The sequence below is a fragment of the Triticum urartu genome, chromosome 3A (genome assembly GCF_056163025.1).
Source record: "Triticum urartu cultivar PI428250 chromosome 3A, HENAU_Tu73, whole genome shotgun sequence".
Taxonomy (NCBI): Eukaryota; Viridiplantae; Streptophyta; class Magnoliopsida; order Poales; family Poaceae; genus Triticum; species Triticum urartu.
The window spans coordinates 629,044,753-629,065,995 of NC_141875.1; positions in this window are offsets into that span (position 1 = coordinate 629,044,753).

Consider the following 21,243-nt stretch of genomic DNA (forward strand, 5'->3'; position numbering starts at 1 on the left):
GGTGGATGGTCGTCACAGAACTGGTACCGCAAGGGGTAGATGAGGATCAGGAGCCAACGGAGCAGCTACTCCGTCGAGCCGCCGCTGGGAGCACAGGGAGCCCTCTGCTGACCAATGCGCTCCCCGCCGGCAATCCGTCCGCCTAGCCCGGACGAGCTCAGATCCGGCAGGGCCCGCAAGAAGTAATTGCCGTCAGCCCGTTTCTCACCAACTCCATGAGGTCGCCGGCGAACTTCTCGTCGTCGTCACGACAGCCAGCGAGGGTGATTCACACCAGAAACAAGGAGCAGGAAGAGCCGGTACGAGTATAACGAGGGGAAGAAGGGGGTTGCTTGCTTGGAGATTCACGCTTCCACGTGTCGTTCGATGGGTAGGGTCGTTCGGTAGGAAGCATGCGACCCGGCCGCATAAGATTTTCTTCCATGTACATAGACGTCGTGATCAACGAGACATACGGAAATATTTTACAGAGGATTACAGTAGGGCTGGCGTGTGCAGATTTAATTGGTAGTTAGATGAGAGCCGGCCCACTCTAAAAATCAGGGAGGAGAGATTAGTTGTGGGAAGAGAGGGATCTATAAAACTCCCGTAATTATCTGTACGTCTAGCATTTTTTGGTGACGACTAGAATTTCAAATTCCAGCACTAAGTTTTCTTTTTAATGTTTGGATTGCTTACCATATATGCCATGTGGTCTATTCCTGCACTAAGTAATGCAGATGCTAAGGTCTAGCCGAGAGCATCTACAGCCGGGCGCCTCAAACCTGCCTAATACGCGGGCGGTGATGGAGTCCTGGATTAGGGGGTCCTCGGACAGCCGGACTATATACTTTGGCCGGACTGTTGGACTATGAAGATGCAAGATTGAAGACTTCGTTCCATGTCCGGGTGGGACTCTCCTTTGCGTGGAAGGTAAGCTTGGCAATTCGGATATGTAGATCTCCTCCCTTGTAACCGACTCTGTGTAACCTTAGACCTCTCCGGTGTCTATATAAATCGGAGGGTTTAGTCCGTAGAACAACAATCATAATCATAGGCTACCTTCTAGGGTATAGCCTCTACGATCTCGTGGTAGATCAATTCTTATAATACTCATATCATCACGATCAATCAAGCAGGAAGTAGGGTATTACCTCCATCGAGAGGGCCCGAACCTGGGTAAATATTATGTCCCCCGCCTCCTGTTACCATTAGCCTTAGACGCACAGTTCGGGACCCCCTACCCGAGATTCGCCGGTTTTGACACCGACATTGGTACTTTCATTGAGAGTTCCACTATGCCATCACGATAAGGCTTGATGGCTCGTCTTGTTGTCAAGGACAACATTACCTCTGGGGGAGCCCTGGCTGTAGGCCAAACTCTCCGACTAGGCGGCTTCGTCATGACCGCTCGTTCGGCCGTCGTGCCGACGATGACTTCTTGGGTCATCAAAACAGCCTCCACGTCGGCTCGGGATTCATCGAGCAGATGGATCCAATGGAGCTGTCTTCCTTGAACGAGCTCTTGGATCGCATCGCCGCCCTGGGAGTCGTTACGGACTATGATCGGATCGGGCTTAAACCCAACCAAACGGAGATTAACTCTCCGTCGGTCACCCATCAGATAGGGGTGATGGAGGAGCAATGCAGCGATTCTTCCTCTATTTTGAGGACAAACTATGTTCGGATTCCCGAGCTCTCCGAGCCGGATACCCGTCTATGGGAGGACATGGCCCAAGCTTCGAACCTAGAATCGGACAGCGGGCCAGAACTATTGGGCAACATCCCGGAGCCCGAACTGCCAAGCTCGGAAACTCCTCTGCCCCTGAGTCTCAGATCGTGTCAGAGTTTGGACCTAAATCTACCCACCCACCCAGAAATAAGTGATCTTTCCCACATTAGACAAGAGCCCCAAGAGACAGTACATCACTATTGGGCCAGATTCCTCCTTGTAATGAGCAAGGTCAAGGACTGTTATGAGGAAGACGCAATTTCATACTTTTGAAAAAATTGCACGGACAAGGGAATCCTTAACACTATAAGTCGCCGTGACATAGCACACTTCGCCGACTTGGCAGCCATAGTACAGAAGTACTATGCGATGGAAAGCGCCTGGAAAACCCAAACAAAATTCTGGGATCCTCGGGCTCTCACTAAACCCCCTGTCCGAACTAAAAGGGTGTACTCTCGTAAGTCACCCGATCCAATTACAAAGAAACCAAAGCCCACTACAGGGCGTGGAACCGTATTGGAGGGATGGCTCAATGGGGCATGCAAAATTTATAGAACACCGCTACCATGCCAACACACAGGCTTAGAGCATGTTGAATACTCTGGCAGGTGGCCGAGAGCGACGAGGATCTCCTCATCAACAATACCACAGAGCACCATCCCGTGGAAAATAACAATACAATATTGACAGTCTTCGAGACTTTCGCCTCAAATAATAGGCGCAAGCGAGCACTCCGCAGCCTCCACGAAGTCTGCCACATTGCAGCAATAAATCCATGGAACGATACTGCCATAACCTTCAATGCCAATGATGAACCTCAATTCCGAACAGCCCGAGCACCAGCCGCTTTGGTCCTTAGTCTAATTGTGGACGGCTTCCGGCTTACTAAAGTGCTCATGGATGGTGGTAGCGGATTAAACCTCATCTACGAGGAGACTCTTAGCAAAATGGAAATAGACAAGAGTCGCATTGAGCAAAGCAGCACGACCTTCAAAGGAATCATCCCTAGTCGGGAGGCACGATGTGCGGGAAAAATCACACTAGATGTGGTATTTGGCACGCCGGAGAATTATAGGTCCGAAGAAATCACATTCCAAGTGGCCCCGTTTAGTAGCGGATACCACGCCCTTTTAGGCCGGGAGGCATTCACGATCTTCCAAGCTATACCCCATTACGGGTACATGAAGCTCAAGATGCCTGGGCCCAATGGAATCATCACTCTAGCTAGTGATTCGTACATAGCACTCCGCGCCGAAAATAAAACCGCTGCACTGGCCCTCGAGGCATTATCCAAAGCCCTCGCAGCCGAAGAACTAACTGCGCTGCACTCCATAGTGGACAGGGACGACGTGATACTCGACAAAAGGCCCAAGTCCACCTCTTTTAAACCAGTAGACGAAATAGTCAAATTCCAGGTCCACCCAACGGACCCTATAAAAACAGTATCCATCGGGGCATAGCTGAACCCCACAACAGACGCCGCACTGCGGGAGTTCTTGCGCGAGAATTGGGACATCTTTGCCTGGCATCCTTCAGACATGCCAGGAATCCCATGCAGGCTGGCCGAGCATAGCCTAAACATTCTAAAGGGATACAAGCCGGTCAAGCAGACTATTCGGTGTTTCTCAGAGCCTAAGCGACAAGCCATGGGAGAGGAGCTAGCCAAGTTACTCAAGGCCGGATTCATTAGAGACATAAAATATCTGGACTGGCTAGCAAACCTGGTAATGGTACCAAAGAAGGACAAATCCTGGCGCCTATGTGTTAATTTCAAGGACATTAACAAGGCTTGCCCCAAGGATCCCTTCCCCCTCCCCCGCATCGATCAAATTATCGATGCTACCGCAGGACACGACTCATTGTGTTTCCTCGCCACATACTCTGGATACCATCAAATCAAGATGGCGGAGTCCGATCAAGCCACAACGGCATTCATCACTCCATACGGCCCATTCTGTTTTAACACTATGCCTTTCGGGCTCAAAAACGCCGATGCAACCTATCAACGCATGATTCGGACATGCCTGGAAACACAAATCGGCAAAACAGTGGAGGCATACGTAGATGATGTGGTCATCAAAACCAGACATGTCGAATCTTTAATAGACGACTTGAGGCTTACGTTCGACAATCTCCGAACATATGACATCAAGCTCAATCCGGAAAAATGCGTTTTCGGCGTGCCCGCCGGAAAGCTCCTAGTCTTCATCGTTTCCAATAGAGGAATTGAAGCAAATCCGACTAAAATCCGAGCTCTGTCATAGTTGGCTATCCCAACAGACCTCAAGCAAATCCAGAAATTAACTGGATGCGTGGTTGCCTTAAGCCGCTTTATCTCCCGATTGGGAGAAAAAGCACTACCTCTTTATCGCCTTCTTCGATGCACCGAAAAATTCGAGTGGACGGATGCAGCCACGGTCGGATTGGAAGAAATAAAAGCCCTCTTGGCCAGAAACCTAATCTTGGCCACGCCAAATATCGGCGAACCAATGCTGTTATATATAGCAGCAACACACCAGGGTGTAAGCGCAGTGCTCGTCGTCGAATGAGAGACGGACGGACATAAGTTCCCGCTTCAAAAGCCGGTATACTACGTATCCACTGTCCTCACTCCATGCAAATCACGGTACCCACACTATCAAAAGATAGCACACGCGGTCTTCATGGCATCCCGGAAACTACAACACTACTTTCAAGAATGTTTAATTACGGTGGCCTTTGAAGTACCACTCAACGACATAATAAATAACCGCGATGCCACGGGCCAGATTGCTAAATGGGCTATTGAGCTCCTCCCGTTCGACATAACATACAAACCACGACGAGCCATTAAGTCGCAAGTACTGGCTGATTTCATCGCTGAATGGACAGAAGCCGAACTCCCTAAAGAGTATGACGCGTACTCCAATTGGATCATGCACTTTGACGGCTCTCAGATGTTGGCTGGTCTGGGGGCATGCGTCGTCCTGACATCCCTCACCGGAGATACAGTCCAATACGTACTCCAAATATTATACACAGACTCCAACAATGCAGTAGAATATGAGGCCCAGTTGCATGGTCTCCGGATGGCAGGCTCCATGGGCATTCAACGCCTAGAGGTGCGTGGGCATTCGAACCTCGCAATATCTCAAATAAATGGAAACTTTGACGCCAAGGACCCAAAAATGGCGGCTTACCGCAATGCCGTCCTCAAAATGTCAGCTCGGTTCGAGGGGCTCGAATTCCACCATGTGGTCCGAGAAAACAATCAAGCGGCGGATATCCTCGCCCGCATCGGCGCTAAGCGCGACCCTGTCCCACCTAATATCTTCTTGGAAAGGTTGTTTAAGCCATCCGTTGTGTGGGAAGGGGAGACCGGCAACAACAGTCCGGATCCGGCCACAACACCAGATCCGAACACTCTGACGTAATCGGAGGCTCCGCCACCAAAATAACACCTTCGGCCCACGTGATTATGGCTGTCATCGCCCCGTGGACAGAACCCTTCTTGGCTTACCTAAATAGGCAAGAACTCCCTGAGGACCCAAACGAGGCACGTTGCATTGTGCGGCGGTCTAAAGCCTACAAGGTCCACGAGGGAGAGCTTTATAAGAAAAGCGCTACCGAAGTACTTCAAAGGTGCATCTCCGAAGAGGAAGGACGGCAACTTTTGGCAGAAATTCATGCTGGACTTGGCGTCCATCACGCGGCAGCTCAGGCTCTTGTAAGCAAGGCCTTCTGTACAGGTTTCTACTGGCCGACAGCCCGAGCAGACACACAGGACCTCGTCCAACATTGCGTCGGTTGCCAGCTTTTTGCAAACCAGAGCCATATGCCACCTACCGCTCTCCAAACAATCCCCATTACTTGGCCCTTTGCGGTCTGGGGACTTGATATGATCGGACCCCTTGAAGGAGGAAGCCATAAGAAAAAGTACCTATTGGTCATGGTGGATAAATTCACCAAATGGATAGAAGTCAAACCAGTTAAAACGGTCGAGTCCGGACCAGTGATAGACTTCATATCCGGGGTTGTAGAACTTCATAGCTGACGAGGTAAAAACTTGGTGCGGCAACATGGGCATTAAGCTCGATTATGCCTCCGTCTATCACCCCAAACAAACGGTCAAGTCGAACAAGCAAATGGTCTTATTATGAGCGGCATTAAACCCAGATTGGTGCGATCCTTGAAGGAATCATATACGCACTGGGTTGAGGAGCTCGACTCCGTATGTAACGCCCTCGATGCGGCTATATCTCCCACGTGTCGAAGCACGACTTAGAGGCATAACCGCATTGAAAGCAATGTCGTAAGTGAGGTAATCTTCACACAACCCATGTAATACATAAGGGAAAGAGATACATAGTTGGCTTACAATCGCCACTTCACACAAATACATGAATAAAGCATTACATCATCCAAATACAATCAAGGTCCGACTACGGAACCAAAATAAAAGAAGACTACCCCAAATGCTACACAGATCCCCGATCGACCCCAACTGGGCTCCACTACTGATCAACTAGAACGAAACACCACAAAGGACAAGATCTTCATCGAGCTCCTCCTGAGCTTGGTTGCGTCATTTGCACGGACTCATCGGCACCTGCAAGCTGGGTTTGGAAGTAATCTGTGAGTCACGGGAACTCAGCAATCTCGCACCCTCGCGATCAAGACTATTTAAGCTTATGGGTAAGGTAAAGGTAAGAGGTGGAGCTGCAGCAAGCGACTAGCATATATGGTGGCTAACATACGCAAATGAGAGCGAGAAGAGAAGGCAAAGCACTGTCGATAAAAGTATGATCAAGAAGTGATCCTAAAACAACCTACGTCAAGCATAACTCCAACACCGTGTTCACTTCCCGGACTCCGCTGGAAAGAGACCATCACGGTAACACACACGGTTGATGCATTTTAATTAAGGTCAACTTCAGGTTTTCTACAACCGGACATTAACAAATTCCCATCTGCCCATAACCGCGGGCACGGCTTTCGAAAGTTCAAATCCCTGCAGGGGTGTCCCAACTTAGCCCATAACAAGCTCTCACGGTCAACGAAGGATATTCCTTCTAGCGGGAAGACCCGATCAGACTCGGAATCCCGGTTACAAGACATTTTGACAATGGTAAAACAAGACCAGCAAAGCCACCCAGATGTGCCGACAAATCCCGATAGGAGCTGCACATATCTCGTTCTTAGGGCACACCGGATGAGCCAGACGTCGGGTGGGCCAGCCCAGAGTTGCCCCTGGTAGCTCCGGACATCGCTCAGTTTGGACCAACACTCAGAGGAGCACTGGCCCGGGGGTTAAAATAATGATGACCCTTGAGTCTGCAGAACCCAAGGGAAAGAAAAGGCTAGGTGGCGAATGGTAAAACCAATGTTGGGCATTGCTGGAAGAGTTTTATTCAAGGCGAACTGTCAAGGGGTTCCCATTATTACCCAACCGCGTAAGGAACGCAAAATCCGGGAACATAACACCGATATGACGGAAAACTAGGGCGGCAAGAGTGGAACAAAACACCAGGCATAAGGCCGAGCCTTCCACCCTTTACCAAGTATATAGATGCATTAAATAAATAAGATATATTGTGATATCCCAACAATTAAACATGTTCCAACAAGGAACAACATCTCCATGTTCCAACAAGGAACAAACTTCAATCTTCACCTGCAACTAACAACGCTATAAGAGGGGCTGAGCAAAGCGGTAACATAGCCAAACAACGGTTTGCTAGGGCAAGGTGGGTTAGAGGCTTGGTTCAACAATATGGGAGGCATGATAAGCAAGTAGTAGGTATCGCAGCATAGGCATAGCAAAAGAGCGAGCATCTAGCAAGCAAAGATAGAAGTGATTTCGAGGGTATGGTCATCTTGCCTGAGATCCCGCAAGGAAGAAGAACGAGTCCATGAAGACAAACGGACGTAGTCGAACGAATCCTCACAACACGACGATATCGGAACCAACCCGAAGAAGCAACACCGGAAAGAAGCAAACAACATAGTAAACAACCAACACATCAACATGGCATGATGCACAATCGAGTATGATGCATGTCCGGTTTAATGAAGCATGGCATGGCAAAGTGCACAAACAATCCTACAAATTAAGTGGAGCTCAAATATGCAATGAGTTGCATATTGACGGAACACCACGTGACTTATTTAGTTCTCTCTCGTTTATGTACCCAACAATATTAAATGTTCTTAGCATGGCAAGAGGGTGAAACATAATTAAACTACCTAACTAGGCAAGTTTAAATGAGGCCGGAACAACAAACCACAAGTCCGGAAACTCCTCATGTGCATATTTTAGATTTGGTGCTGTTCTGCCCTAAACCATATTTTAGAGTTGTTAAACATTCAAAACAAGTACACCATGTTAAACTAGACATTTTTCTACCCCATTTACATATAAAATTTATTAAATTCCGAGTTATGGTTATTTAGTTATGAATTAAACCATTTTAGCATGGCATAGAGCAAAAATTAATCAAACAACATTTTAAACATTTTAAACATGGATGGAAATGACATATTATGAAACTAGATGCAATTCTAAGCATATTTCATATATAAAGTTTTTCCATATGATGCACAGTTGAGAAGTTATTAAATGCATGAAGCACAAGGGGTTTTCTGTAAAACAAGAAAACTCTGGATTAATAGCAAAATCATCCCGAGGAAAAAAATACTAAAAGGGACGGATCTGTCCAGCCCAACAGTGGGAGGGGGCGCAGCGGTGAGGCTCACCATGGGCCTGGCCCAGCTCGGTGGAGATGTGGTAGTAGGGAAGCGGCTTGGGCCAAATCTCAGTGCTACCTGGCGCGGTCGATACAGAGGGTCAACGCGGGGCGCGCCTGGCTCGTCCTCGAAGCAGAGGCGAAGCGCCCGTCGGGAAGAAACAAGACGGCGGCAGCGAACTTGGTGGGGAGGAGGCAGCAGGGCCTCGCCGGACCTGGCGAATCCCGATGGCGGCGATCACTGAGGTGCTCTGGTTGTTCCCTGCGAGGAAGAACAGAGGGAGGAAATGAAGAGAGAGATACAGGAGAAGGAAACAGAGATGGCGAGGAAAGGAGCAGGGCTCATCGGCGGGACCTGCGTCGGGCTCGAGGACGAGCTCGGCGTGGAGTGCAGGTGCACGAAGGAGGCGAACGGGACGATGCTGCGTTCATCTCCGGGTGGGCACCGGCAGAAGGATGGCGAGGCTTGGCGGAAGCAGGAATGGGAAGCAGCAGCGAGGCAAGCTGAGCAGATGGGCGCTGACCTTGGCGCAATGAAGACGAGGTAGGCGACGACTGGGAAAACCCCGGCGTGGACGAGCCAAATCTGAAGGCTCGCTAGGACGGCTGGGGAACGAGGCCAGCTCGGGTGCGGCCGTGGCATCTCTGACGGTAGAGGAGACAAACAGCGGCGGGGCGGAGCTGCAACAGGCTCCGGCGAGGAGGCGTCGGAGATGGCTGGATCCGAAACCAGGGCGACGGTGGAGCACCGTTCTGACTTCAGAGGTAGCCCGCGGGCGGAGACGAGGCGGGTCCTGCTGGATCGGTCGGCCGGTGGCGAGGTGGACGCGGAGCTTGTGTGAAAGCAGAGGCGCTCGGGGCGGAGCTGTCCCTGGTGGTGGTTGCCGGCAGCGGCGCTGGTCGTCGGGCGAGGAAGGAGGCCGCGGAGGAGCTTCGGTGGCCGGCTGGTGCACGGGTTGTTGGGGCTCGGGCGCTCGGGGCTGCAGGAGGTGGACGAGGGAATCAGGGGAGGCGCTGGTTGGAGGGGGGAGATCGACAGGATTTTTGGATCGGGGACGCACAAACTGATTGGATGGGGATCGATACCGAGGTGGGAGATGTAGTGTGGCGGCGGTGGCAGGGACAAACCCCCTAGATTTTAGGGTTGGACAATATATATACATTAGGTGGATTAGGTTAGGGGCTACCTCATCCCTACGATCGTAATCGGACGGTCGCGAATAAAATAGTTAGGGAGCCCAATTAAGAAAACAGTGATATTTTGTAGATGTTTGGGGATGATCCGGACACGACAGTGACGACTGCTCGGGTCGGGTCCGAGTAAGTTTCGGACGCGCACGAGAGGTCTATGCGCGGCGCAAAGAGGGGTAGGCTGGGCCTAGGAGGAATGTGGAGAGCGGTTTGGTCTGAGAGGAGAGGGGAGAGATGCAGCCCGGCACGGTTTCCGGAGAACGAAAACGTCCGACGTTAGACCGGCTATACTGCCGCTATAGTTATCCGTTGGGGCATCAAACGATCTCCGAATGCGATGAAACTTGACAGGCGGTCTATCTACACTATAATAAGACCACACGTCAACTCTCATCCCATACCGAGAACATTTTCCGGCCACTTATAAAATACTATTTCGGACATGCCGCGGGCGCGTGCAAGTGTGTCTGGGCTCATAACGGACAACGGAGAGAACGAGGAGGCCGGGACGGATGCAAGTTTTGAAAGCATGATGATGCAATGCACATGATGACATGACAAGATGCGACACTCAAGCAAATGACATGGCAACGACTGTGAATAACTGGAGGACACCTGGCACATCAGTCTCGGGGCGTTACAACACTCCACCACTATGAGAGGATCTCGTCCCAAGATCTAGAATGGCACCGGAGGGCAAACGGAAGAGAAAGAGAAGAGGTAAAACTAAGTTGCTTCTTTGACAAATGAGTGAAACCAAAGAACCTTGAAAAGGTTAAGCCATTTCGAGAAAAAGAATACAACAGGGATAAATGAAGTTGAAAGCACTCCGTTAGCAAAGAGGAACAAGGAAGAAACAACTTCGGGCAGCACTCCGATTAAAAAGAAAGGAATTGAATAGGAACTTGGAAAGAGGGCACGACACTCCGGTTAAATGGATAAGCACGAAAGAACACGATCCTCACAATTCGATATGATGAGAGAAAAGAGAAACATCACAATGCCTCCGGATGAATGAATCGAAGGTAGATCATTCGAATTAAATTATGGAGAAGAAAATGATAATTCTTCCCACAGATGAATTTGAAAGAAAACATCCTTATGAATAAGGCTTGAACGGAGTTGTTAAAAATCAACAACGAAAACAATAAGCTGCTCGTGGGCTTATGAAAACATCTGAAAAACTTGAGGTGAAATTCTGCCACTAACGAAAAACAATAGATTGGATTGATATCAACAAGGAGACGAGAACTTATTTCACCGGGAGGATAAATGAAGAACTTGGGTCATTTATGAGCACCATAAATAGCAACAATCCTTAGGGAAGGGTTTAGGTGAAATATAACCCAAGATAACTCCAATGAAGAGATTGATGGGTTACCAAGGAACTCATGAACGAATTGAAAATGATGGGTTTAAAATATGTCATTCCGGACAACTTGTGAATCATGAAACACGAAGGGAAATTGTCAACAATGACATAACACCACCTCAAAAGATAAGATTGAAAGAATAGCACTCCGGATTGCAAGATGAAGAATACTTGATCTCCTTAGAAAAGAATCTCGATGAAAACTTCGAGAAGGGATAAAATCCTTGATGAACCATCATGTAGAACCTTCATGAAGAACTCCGGTAATAAAAGAATGATCAAAACGAAAAGAGAAGTTGAAAACACAAGCGAAGCCTTGCGACGATTTAGATGAATCTCCGTGGTGATATAATTGAAATAACTTGGAGCTCCAGGAAAAGGATAGATAAAGCATCTCAAATCGAGAATTTGATGAACCACTTCGGAAAAAGAATTAATCACTTGGATGGAACAAGAATAAGAATTATGTTATGCGTATCCTTCAACAATTTAATTGCTGACAAGCAACGGATTTGGCATACTACTTATCCTCGTAGAAAGATTAAGATAGATATAGCGCAAACTTGAGAAAGTCTTCGACGAACCACTGGTAGAATTAGGAAACAACGAATGCATTGATATGATAAGAAAGAAGAAAAATCTTGAACAAACCACCATAAGCATTGACAAAGAACGAAGTAAAGGGATAAATCACCGGAATGGAATTAGAGAACGAATGAAAATACTTGAGGGAAATTAGATCCACGAGAACAAAAGATCATGAGCTGGTTAGAGAATATACTTGAATGATGCATTGGTATGATTGGAGAATGATAACTGGAAGCTGACATGAATACTCCATAATTGATGGACTCCGGATAACAAACTGAGAAGAATCTTGAATTACTCCGGATAGGTGAAAATAATTCTCACAATCGAAAACAACTGAGAGGATGGCAACAAGCTAGAACCACGAATCTTGAAGAGAATGGAGCAAGAAATGGAGGAAAAACTCTTCTTCGGTCTTCAAGTGTTATGAAAGACGATGAGAGACAGCACCATGAATTATTGAGACACTCCGGAATGAAGAATGGAAAAGTTGAGCCAACGATGAAAAGAAATTGAAAGATCTTGGAGAAACACATCTGACTGATGAAAAAAATTCATTCTTACGTCAAACTTCGAAAAGAATTTGAGAATAACTCCGGGAAAATAAGAAGAGTCAGGTAAGATCCTGGAAAATGACCTATGGGTTAGGGCCCACTCAAAAGAAACACCGTTGAAATGATTACTTGAAAAGGAGAATGCACCGGTTGAATAAAAAGGCTTGAATGATATAACATCCTCAAAATAGCTTGAATGAAAGAAGAGTCGATACACGAATCTTCGAGATATCTTCAGCACTCCGGAACAATTAAATAGCGAGACGTGAATGAATATGAGGTGCACCGGCATGAGAAGGTATTTGAAATGAGGAAAAATATATGATCAACACCGAAAGCTTGAATTGGTTCCACCGGAGAAGAAAATGAGTGACGAGAGACGAACTTGAAGCTTCGTTAGCATCTTCCTAAGAATCACCGGGTAAGAACATGAAGGAAAAGAATGGAGAGACTTCACAAGAATAAAATGGATACCTGATGAAGAAATCTGAGTCCTTGAAGAAACAAAGGGAGGGAGGGTGGGAAAACAAAGGCAACTTGGAGAAGGATGAAACAAACACCATTGAGAAGAACTGATACTTGATCTTGCGGTTGCTGAAATGATCGGATCCACTTGAAGAGAAGTACATCGGTTAAAAAAAAGGATTGACATGACAATCTCGATTATCATGAAGGATTAGTATTCACATAGGAGTATGAGAACACCATTTGGGAAAGGTATGGGATCAACATTTGACTTCGAAGCAACTCGAATACCACAACTCAAAACAAAACGAAGGATTGGCTTGCCGAATAAGCCGGAACAAACATATGATAGAGATTTCGTCCGAAGTTTTCGTGGTGGGGCCTACACAGGTTCGATCATACAACACCATCATGTACAAGGCAGTGCACATGACATACGAAGCGTCCCCGAGTCGGCATAGCCAAGGACTCTTTAAGACACAACGAGACCACTGTAAAATCAACCGTGAATAGGCGGACCACTAGACGTCGAACCCCAATTTCATATCATACATCCGTCGGAAAGATATCCTAAGAGCTACTTGAATTCCCACTTATAAACTCCCGAAACTTTCCGGTTATGCAATCAGGTGTTGGGGACACAGGGAAAGCATAATATCTCACCCAAACTAACAAATCCTACATCCAGCTGTATCCATCCTTCAACACATAACCAAGAAACCTTCGGAAATCATCTACCTCAACCTTCGAAAAGCATACGTTATACAAGTTATGGCAATACTCCCGAACTCCCGCCCCAATACTGGGTGGCGTCGAGGTTATCTCACCAACAACTGCATAAAAGAGATTTTTGATGTCGGCGAACTAAACTCAGGTATTCTAGAACTGCAACGATACAATTGTGACGACAACACCTCGGAGCTCAACTCCCCGGGACACTTCCACAAAACCCTTGACAGGAGGCACCAAGACAATGTTCTCGTCACAAAACCATCGGAACGATTCCAAGATACCCACGTGATCCTAAAAAAAATTAGTGAAATTTGAGAAGAGAAGAGTCAAAACTCTACGTCAGGATGCCTTACAAGAGCGATGAGGAGACTGAGGCGTAAAAAGAATTCCTAAACTCTCTGATATATAATTCCTATATGACTCAAAACATTTTTTTCTAGACACAACTCGGCTGCTAAAAATGATCAAGCAATGGGGCTCCTAAGGTCGGGGAAGGCTCCGATTACCAACTTGTAACGCCCTCGATGTGGCTATATCTCCCACGTGTCGAAGCAGGACTTAGAGGCATAACCGCATTGAAATCAATGTCGCAAGTGAGGTAATCTTCACACAACCCATGTAATACATAAGGGAAAGAGATACATAGTTGGCTTACAATCGCCACTTCACAAAAATACATGAATAAAGCATTACATCATCCAAATACAATCAAGGTCCGACTACGGAACCAAAATAAAAGAAGACTACCCCAAATGCTACACAGATCCCCGATCGACCCCAACTGGGCTCCACTACTGATCAACTAGAACGAAACAACACAAAGGACAAGATCTTCATCGAGCTCCTCCTGAGCTTGGTTGCGTCATTTGCACGGACTCATCGGCACCTGCAAGCTGGGTTTGGAAGTAATCAGTGAGTCACGGGGACTCAGCAATCTCGCACCCTCGCGATCAAGACTATTTAAGCTTATGGGTAAGGTAAAGGTAAGAGGTGGAGCTGCAGCAAGCGACTAGCATATATGGTGGCTAACATACGCAAATGAGAGCGAGAAGAGAAGGCAAAGCACGGTCGATAAAAGTATGATCAAGAAGTGATCCTAAAACAACCTACGTCAAGCATAACTCCAACACCGTGTTCACTTCCCGGACTCCGCCGGAAAGAGACCATCACGGTAACACACGCGGTTGATGCATTTTAATTAAGGTCAACTTCAGGTTTTCTACAACCGGACATTAACAAATTCCCATCTGCCCATAACCGCGGGCACGGCTTTCGAAAGTTCAAATCCCTGCAGGGGTGTCCCAACTTAGCCCATAACAAGCTCTCACGGTTAACGAAGGATATTCCTTCTAGTGGGAAGACCCGATCAGACTCGGAATCCCGGTTACAAGACATTTTGGTAATGGTAAAACAAGACCAGCAAAGCCACCCAGATGTGCCGAAAAATCCCGATAGGAGCTGCACATATCTCGTTCTTATGGCACACCGGATGAGCCAGACGTCGGGTGGGCCAGCCCAGAGTTTCCCCTGGTAGCTCCGGACATCGCTCAGTTTGGACCAACACTCAGAGGAGCACTGGCCCGGGGGTTAAAATAATGATGACCCTTGAGTCTGCAGAACCCAAGGGAAAGAAAAGGCTAGGTGGTGAATGGTAAAACCAATGTTGGGCATTGCTGGAAGAGTTTTATTCAAGGCGAACTGTCAAGGGGTTCCCATTATTACCCAACCGCGTAAGGAACGCAAAATCCAGGAACATAACACCGATATGATGGAAAACTAGGGCGGCAAGAGTGGAACAAAACACCAGGCATAAGGCCGAGCCTTCCACCCTTTACCAAGTATATAGATGCATTAAATAAATAAGATATATTGTGATATCCCAACAATTAAACATGTTCCAACAAGGAACAACATCTCCATGTTCCAACAAGGAACAAACTTCAATCTTCACCTGCAACTAAGAACGCTATAAGAGGGCTGAGCAAAGCGGTAACATAGCCAAACAACGGTTTGCTAGGGCAAGGTGGGTTAGAGGCTTGGTTCAACAATATGGGAGGCATGATAAGCAAGTGGTAGGTATCGCAGCATAGGCATAGCAAAAGAGCGAGCATCTAGCAAGCAAAGATAGAAGTGATTTCGAGGGTATGGTCATCTTGCCTGAGATCCCGCAAGGAAGAAGAACGAGTCCATGAAGACAAACGGACGTAGTCGAACGAATCCTCACAACACGACGATATCGGAACCAACCCGAAGAAGCAACACCGGAAAGAAGCAAACAACATAGTAAACAACCAACACATCAACATGGCATGATGCACAATCGAGTATGATGCACGTCCGGTTTAATGAAGCATGGCATGGCAAAGTGCACAAACAATCCTACAAATTAAGTGGAGCTCAAATATGCAACGAGTTGCATATTGACGGAACATCACGTGACTTATTTAGTTCTCTCTCGTTTATGTACCCAACAATATTAAATGTTCTTAGCATGGCAAGAGGGTGAAGCATAATTAAACTACCTAACTAGGCAAGTTTAAATGAGGCCGGAACAACAAACCACAAGTCCGGAAACTCCTCATGTGCATATTTTAGATTTGGTGCTGTTCTGCCCTAAACCATATTTTAGAGTTGTTAAACATTCAAAACAAGTACACCATGTTAAACTAGACATTTTTCTACCCCATTTACATATAAAATTTATTAAATTCCGAGTTACGGTTATTTAGTTATGAATTAAACCATTTTAGCATGGCATAGAGCAAAAATTAATCAAACAACATTTTAAACATTTTAAACATGGATGGAAATGACATATTATGAAACTAGATGCAATTCTAAGCATATTTCATATATAAAGTTTTTCCATATGATGCACAGTTGAGAAGTTATTAAATGCATGAAGCACAAGGGGTTTTCTGTAAAACAGGAAAACTCTGGATTAATAGCAAAATCGTCCCGAGGAAAAAAAAAACTAAAAGGGCCGGATCTGTCCAGCCCAACAGTGGGAGGGGGCGCAGCGGTGAGGCTCACCATGGGCCTGGCCCAGCTCGGTGGGGATGTGGTAGTAGGGAAGCGGCTTGGGCCGAATCTCAGTGCTACCTGGCGCGGTCGATACAGAGGGTCAACGCGGGGCGCGCCTGGCTCGTCCTCGAAGCAGAGGCGAAGCGCCCGTCGGGAAGAAACAAGACGGCGGCAGCGAACTTGGCGGGGAGGAGGCAGGGAACGCAGGGCCTCGCCGGACCTGGCGAATCCCGGTGGCGGCGATCACTGAGGTGCTCTGGTTGTTCCCTGCGAGGAAGAACAGAGGGAGGAAATGAAGAGAGAGATACAGGAGAAGGAAACAGAGATGGCGAGGAAAGGAGCAGGGCTTGTCGGCGGGACCTGCGTCGGGCGCGAGGACGAGCTCGGCATGGAGTGCAGGTGCACGAAGGAGGCGAACGGGACGATGCTGCGTTCATCTCCGGGTGGGCACCGGCAGAAGGATGGCGAGGCTTGGCGGAAGCAGGCACGGGAAGCAGCAGCGAGGCAAGGTGAGCAGATGGGCGCCTACCTTGGCGCGATGAAGACGAGGTAGGCGACGACTGGGAAAACCCCGGCGTGGACGAGCCAAATTTGAAGGCTCGCTAGGACGGCTGGGGAACGAGGCCAGCTCGGGTGCGGCCGTGGCATCTCTGACGGTAGAGGAGACAAACAGCGGCGGGGCGGAGCTGCAACAGGCTCCGGCGAGGAGGCGTCGGAGATGGCTGGATCCGAAACCAGGGCGACGGTGGAGCACCGTTCTGACTTCAGAGGTAGCCCGCGGGCGGAGACGAGGCGGGTCCTGCTGGATCGGTCGGCCGGTGGCGAGGTGGACGCGGAGCTTGTGTGAAAGCAGAGGCGCTCGGGGCGGAGCTGTCCCTGGTGGTGGTTGCCGGCAGCGGCGCTGGTCGTCGGGCGAGGAAGGAGGCCGCGGAGGAGCTTCGGTGGCCGGCTGGTGCATGGGTTGTTGGGGCTCGGGCGCTCGGGGCTGCAGGAGGTGGACGAGGGAATCAGGGGAGGCGCTGGTTGGAGGGGGGAGATCGACAGGATTTTTGGATCGGGGACGCACAAACTGATTGGATGGGGATCGATCCCGAGGTGGGAGATGTAGTGTGGCGGCGGCGGCAGGGACAAACCCCCTAGATTTTAGGGTTGGACAATATATATACATTAGGTGGATTAGGTTAGGGGCTACCTCATCCCTACGATCGTAATCGGACGGTCGCGAATAAAATAGTTAGGGAGCCCAATTAAGAAAACAGTGATATTTTGTAGATGTTTGTGGATGATCCGGACACGACAGTGACGACTGCTCGGGTCGGGTCCGAGTAAGTTTCGGACGCGCACGAGAGGTCTATGCGCGGCGCAAAGAGGGGTAGGCTGGGCCTAGGAGGACTATGGAGAGCGGTTTGGTCTGAGAAGAGAGTGGAGAGATGCAGCCCGGCACGGTTTCCGGAGAACGAAAACGTCCGACGTTAGACCGGCTATACTGCCGCTATATTATCTGTTGGGGCATCAAACGATCTCCGAATGCGATGGAACTTGACAGGCGGTCTATCTACACTATAATAAGACCACATGTCAACTCTCATCCCATACCGAGAACATTTTCCGGCCACTTATAAAATACTATTTCGGACATGCCGCGGGCGCGTGCAAGTGTGTCTGGGCTCAGAACGGACAACGGAGAGAACGAGGAGGCCGGGACGGATGCAAGTTTTGAAAACATGATGATGCAATGCACATGATGACATGACAAGATGCAACACGCAAGCAAATGACATGGCAACGACTGCGAATAACTGGAGGACACCTGGCACATCAGTCTCGGGGCGTTACACCGTACTATGGGGCTGCGGACCGCGCCGAATCGCACTACCGGATACACACTGTTTTTTATGGTGTACGGCGCAGAGGCAGTACTGCCCTGCGACATCATTCATGACTCACCTCGAGTGCGCATGTACGAAGAGAAATAAGCCGAGCTTGATCGGCAGGACAGATTAGACGCCCTGGAGGAGGAGCGTGACGTTGCAAAAGCCCGCTCCATATTCTATCAGCAACAGGCTCGACGGTATCAAAGCAGAGAAGTACGGGCCAAAACTTATAACGTTGGAGAACTCGTTCTACGCCTACCATAGAAGAAAAAGGACAAGCTCAAGCCCAAATGATAAGGTCCCTTCATCATCGACAAAGTTCTAACCGGTGGGGCGTACCGTCTGCGTAATGCATCGGACAATCGACTCGAGCCAAACCCATGGAACGCGGCCAGACTCCGAAGGTTCTATGCCTAGTGCCGGACTATGTATTCGTCTCCTTACCTCCGCCTTTTTTATATATATCCGCTATCTGTCTTTCTTTATTTCTTCCCTTTTTCTTCATGGCCTTAAAAGCTTAAAATGTGTCTTGACTACACAATCTTGACGCGTAGTGCGTGCTCATTATACCTGGGCTTCTTATATAGAAGCTTAATATAATTATATTCCGGGCTTTATGCCCCCTACACATGTGTTACTTTTCCACATGTACCTTTTCTTCGCCATTATATGCATCGATATGACTTAAGTTTTGGCCAAGCTGGGTTGCCTGACTCTTGTGTTTATGCCCTACGTTCCCATTAATTCGGCTAGGGCATAAGGGGAGCACATCTGCGATTGTTACTACCGGGTCAGCCGGATGTGTACCTCAGACTGGTTGAAGCCGGAAGCTAGCGTTCTTAAGGGAATATTCGGTCGGTGAACAAAAGATGACTTTTACTTATTGCAATACATGCCCCCAGATGTTTATATCCTGCGCCTCTTTTCTCAGTTCGGACATGCACATTAATGCATGCGTACCCAGGGAAAGGAACCCTTAACGGAACTATTCTCCCTGGAAGATGTTTCTTACTATCCATGTAATATAACATAGCTAGTTGGGTACTTGTCTGTTCAAGCACTTATGACCCCTACGCCTGGTTTCCACGCGTACCCCGGTTTTTACATAACTGAGCGGGTATTCGGATACACTCCGGACTGTCGGGTCCGAAGGTCGAAGCGAAAAGGTCCGCCATGACAAATGATTTACAGTCCGGCTAGGGACAAAATATGTCATTTGAAGTACACAGTCACTTAGACTGACTAAATTCTTCTTCTATACCATCCAACAGGTTGTCTAGCCTACAATCCTGTTGGGAATACTTTGCGGCTAATTTTACCTGGTCATATACTAGACTAACAGGAATCTCTTTCCCATCAGACCCTACAGGTCCGACCTCGACCATGTGGTTCGGGTCAGCCTTGGTATATCGCATCTTCACCATGGCCCAGGCTTCCCTTGCACCTTGTCGGCAGGTCGATATCTTCCATAATCGGAAGCGCCGCCGCGCTCCCTTGAGCATCTCTACGAGCTCCCCCATGCCTCCTGGCAAGGAGGCGGATGGCCACAAGGCCTGGGCAATGCCCTGCATCACCTGCCAAACTTGTTCGTGCAGTTGTGAGAGCTCTTGCAGAAGATCGCCCACAGATCCGGGCATCTCCTCTTCGGGAAGACACGTCGGCATACCTACAAATATCACTCTGTTAGCCGGTTTCTTCGCCGAACTCTATAAAAGTTTGTTCAAGCACTTACTAAAAATGCCACGTCGAAGCCTCTTATTCTCCTTTACGGAGTCAGCGAGCTGGGCCCGAACATCTTTCAGTTGAACGCCTAGCCGGGTATTGGCATCTTGGAGATCGTTTTTCTCCCGCCTAACCCGCGTAAGCATGCGCTCGCTAGCCTCTAGCTGTCGTTGAGCATGTTGCTCATCCCCTCTCACGATCTTCGATTCACTCCAGGATTATCTGCAGAATCTATTGTTAGATTTGCATGCATGCCGAATACTAACTGGTACATGTCATTTCATTCTTTTCGATCAAGACAAGTATTACTAGATGGGGCCTTCTTGGATTCCTCCATTACAGCAACCGCGGCCCGTAGCTGGGCATTGCACTCCTCCAGCTCTTGAGACAACTGGGTATTCTTCTCCCTAAGAACATACGCATATAATGATCCTTAAATCAGTTGTGCCAACTGTTTCAAGTCTCAGGGGCTACTGATATACATAATTATCAGATTTTCTTACCCGTATATCCTTTACATACTGGTCTGTGGCTCTGGCAAGGCCATTTTGAGCAGCTCGGATGTACGTGTCTCCTGAGTTGAAGGCATCGAACGCCTCTTCGGAGAAACTAGGGTCGCGGAGTACGGCCCAGCGACGCCTGTGATTCATGGCGCTCTCCACTTCGGAATTCGTAGTGGACAGCCTATCCGCGTCCTTTGTAGGAGGAACATCCGGTGTTGTCCCCACGTTAGCATTTGCCCCTAAGTCCAGCTCTGGAATCCGGCTGGTGGAGGCGTGGCCGGCAGGCTCTCCGGACATGGTCCGGTGAACATTTTTTCTACCAGGAACCATGGACGTTATTATATTTTAAAGACGACAACCACGGAGCAGGATTTTTTTGCATACCTCTGTGACAGTGTCTCAATCCTGACCACCTTCCTTTTAAGCCTACCCGGCTTCGGTGCCCCTTATTGATGAGTCACCACGGGTTCGACATGGCGCCCCGAGGGCCTTCCCTGTAAGACGCAATATGTGTGCGGTGGGTGAAGTGCAAAGAAGGGATCCTTCTCGGAAGTTGGGACTCCGGTTTTACTTACATGCGATGCAGGGAGCAGGCCAGGATAATCGGCTATGATGGCCACCAAGGCACCGTCGCAGCTTAACTGATAGAACGTCATGTCGACGAGCTCCACAAATATGTCCGGATCTTCTTCGAGTCCGGGGTCGAGGGCCCAGTCAGGGTCCTCTGGCTGTGGAGACGGGCTATGGACCTCCCTCACAGCTTTTCGCAGTTCCTGCTATGA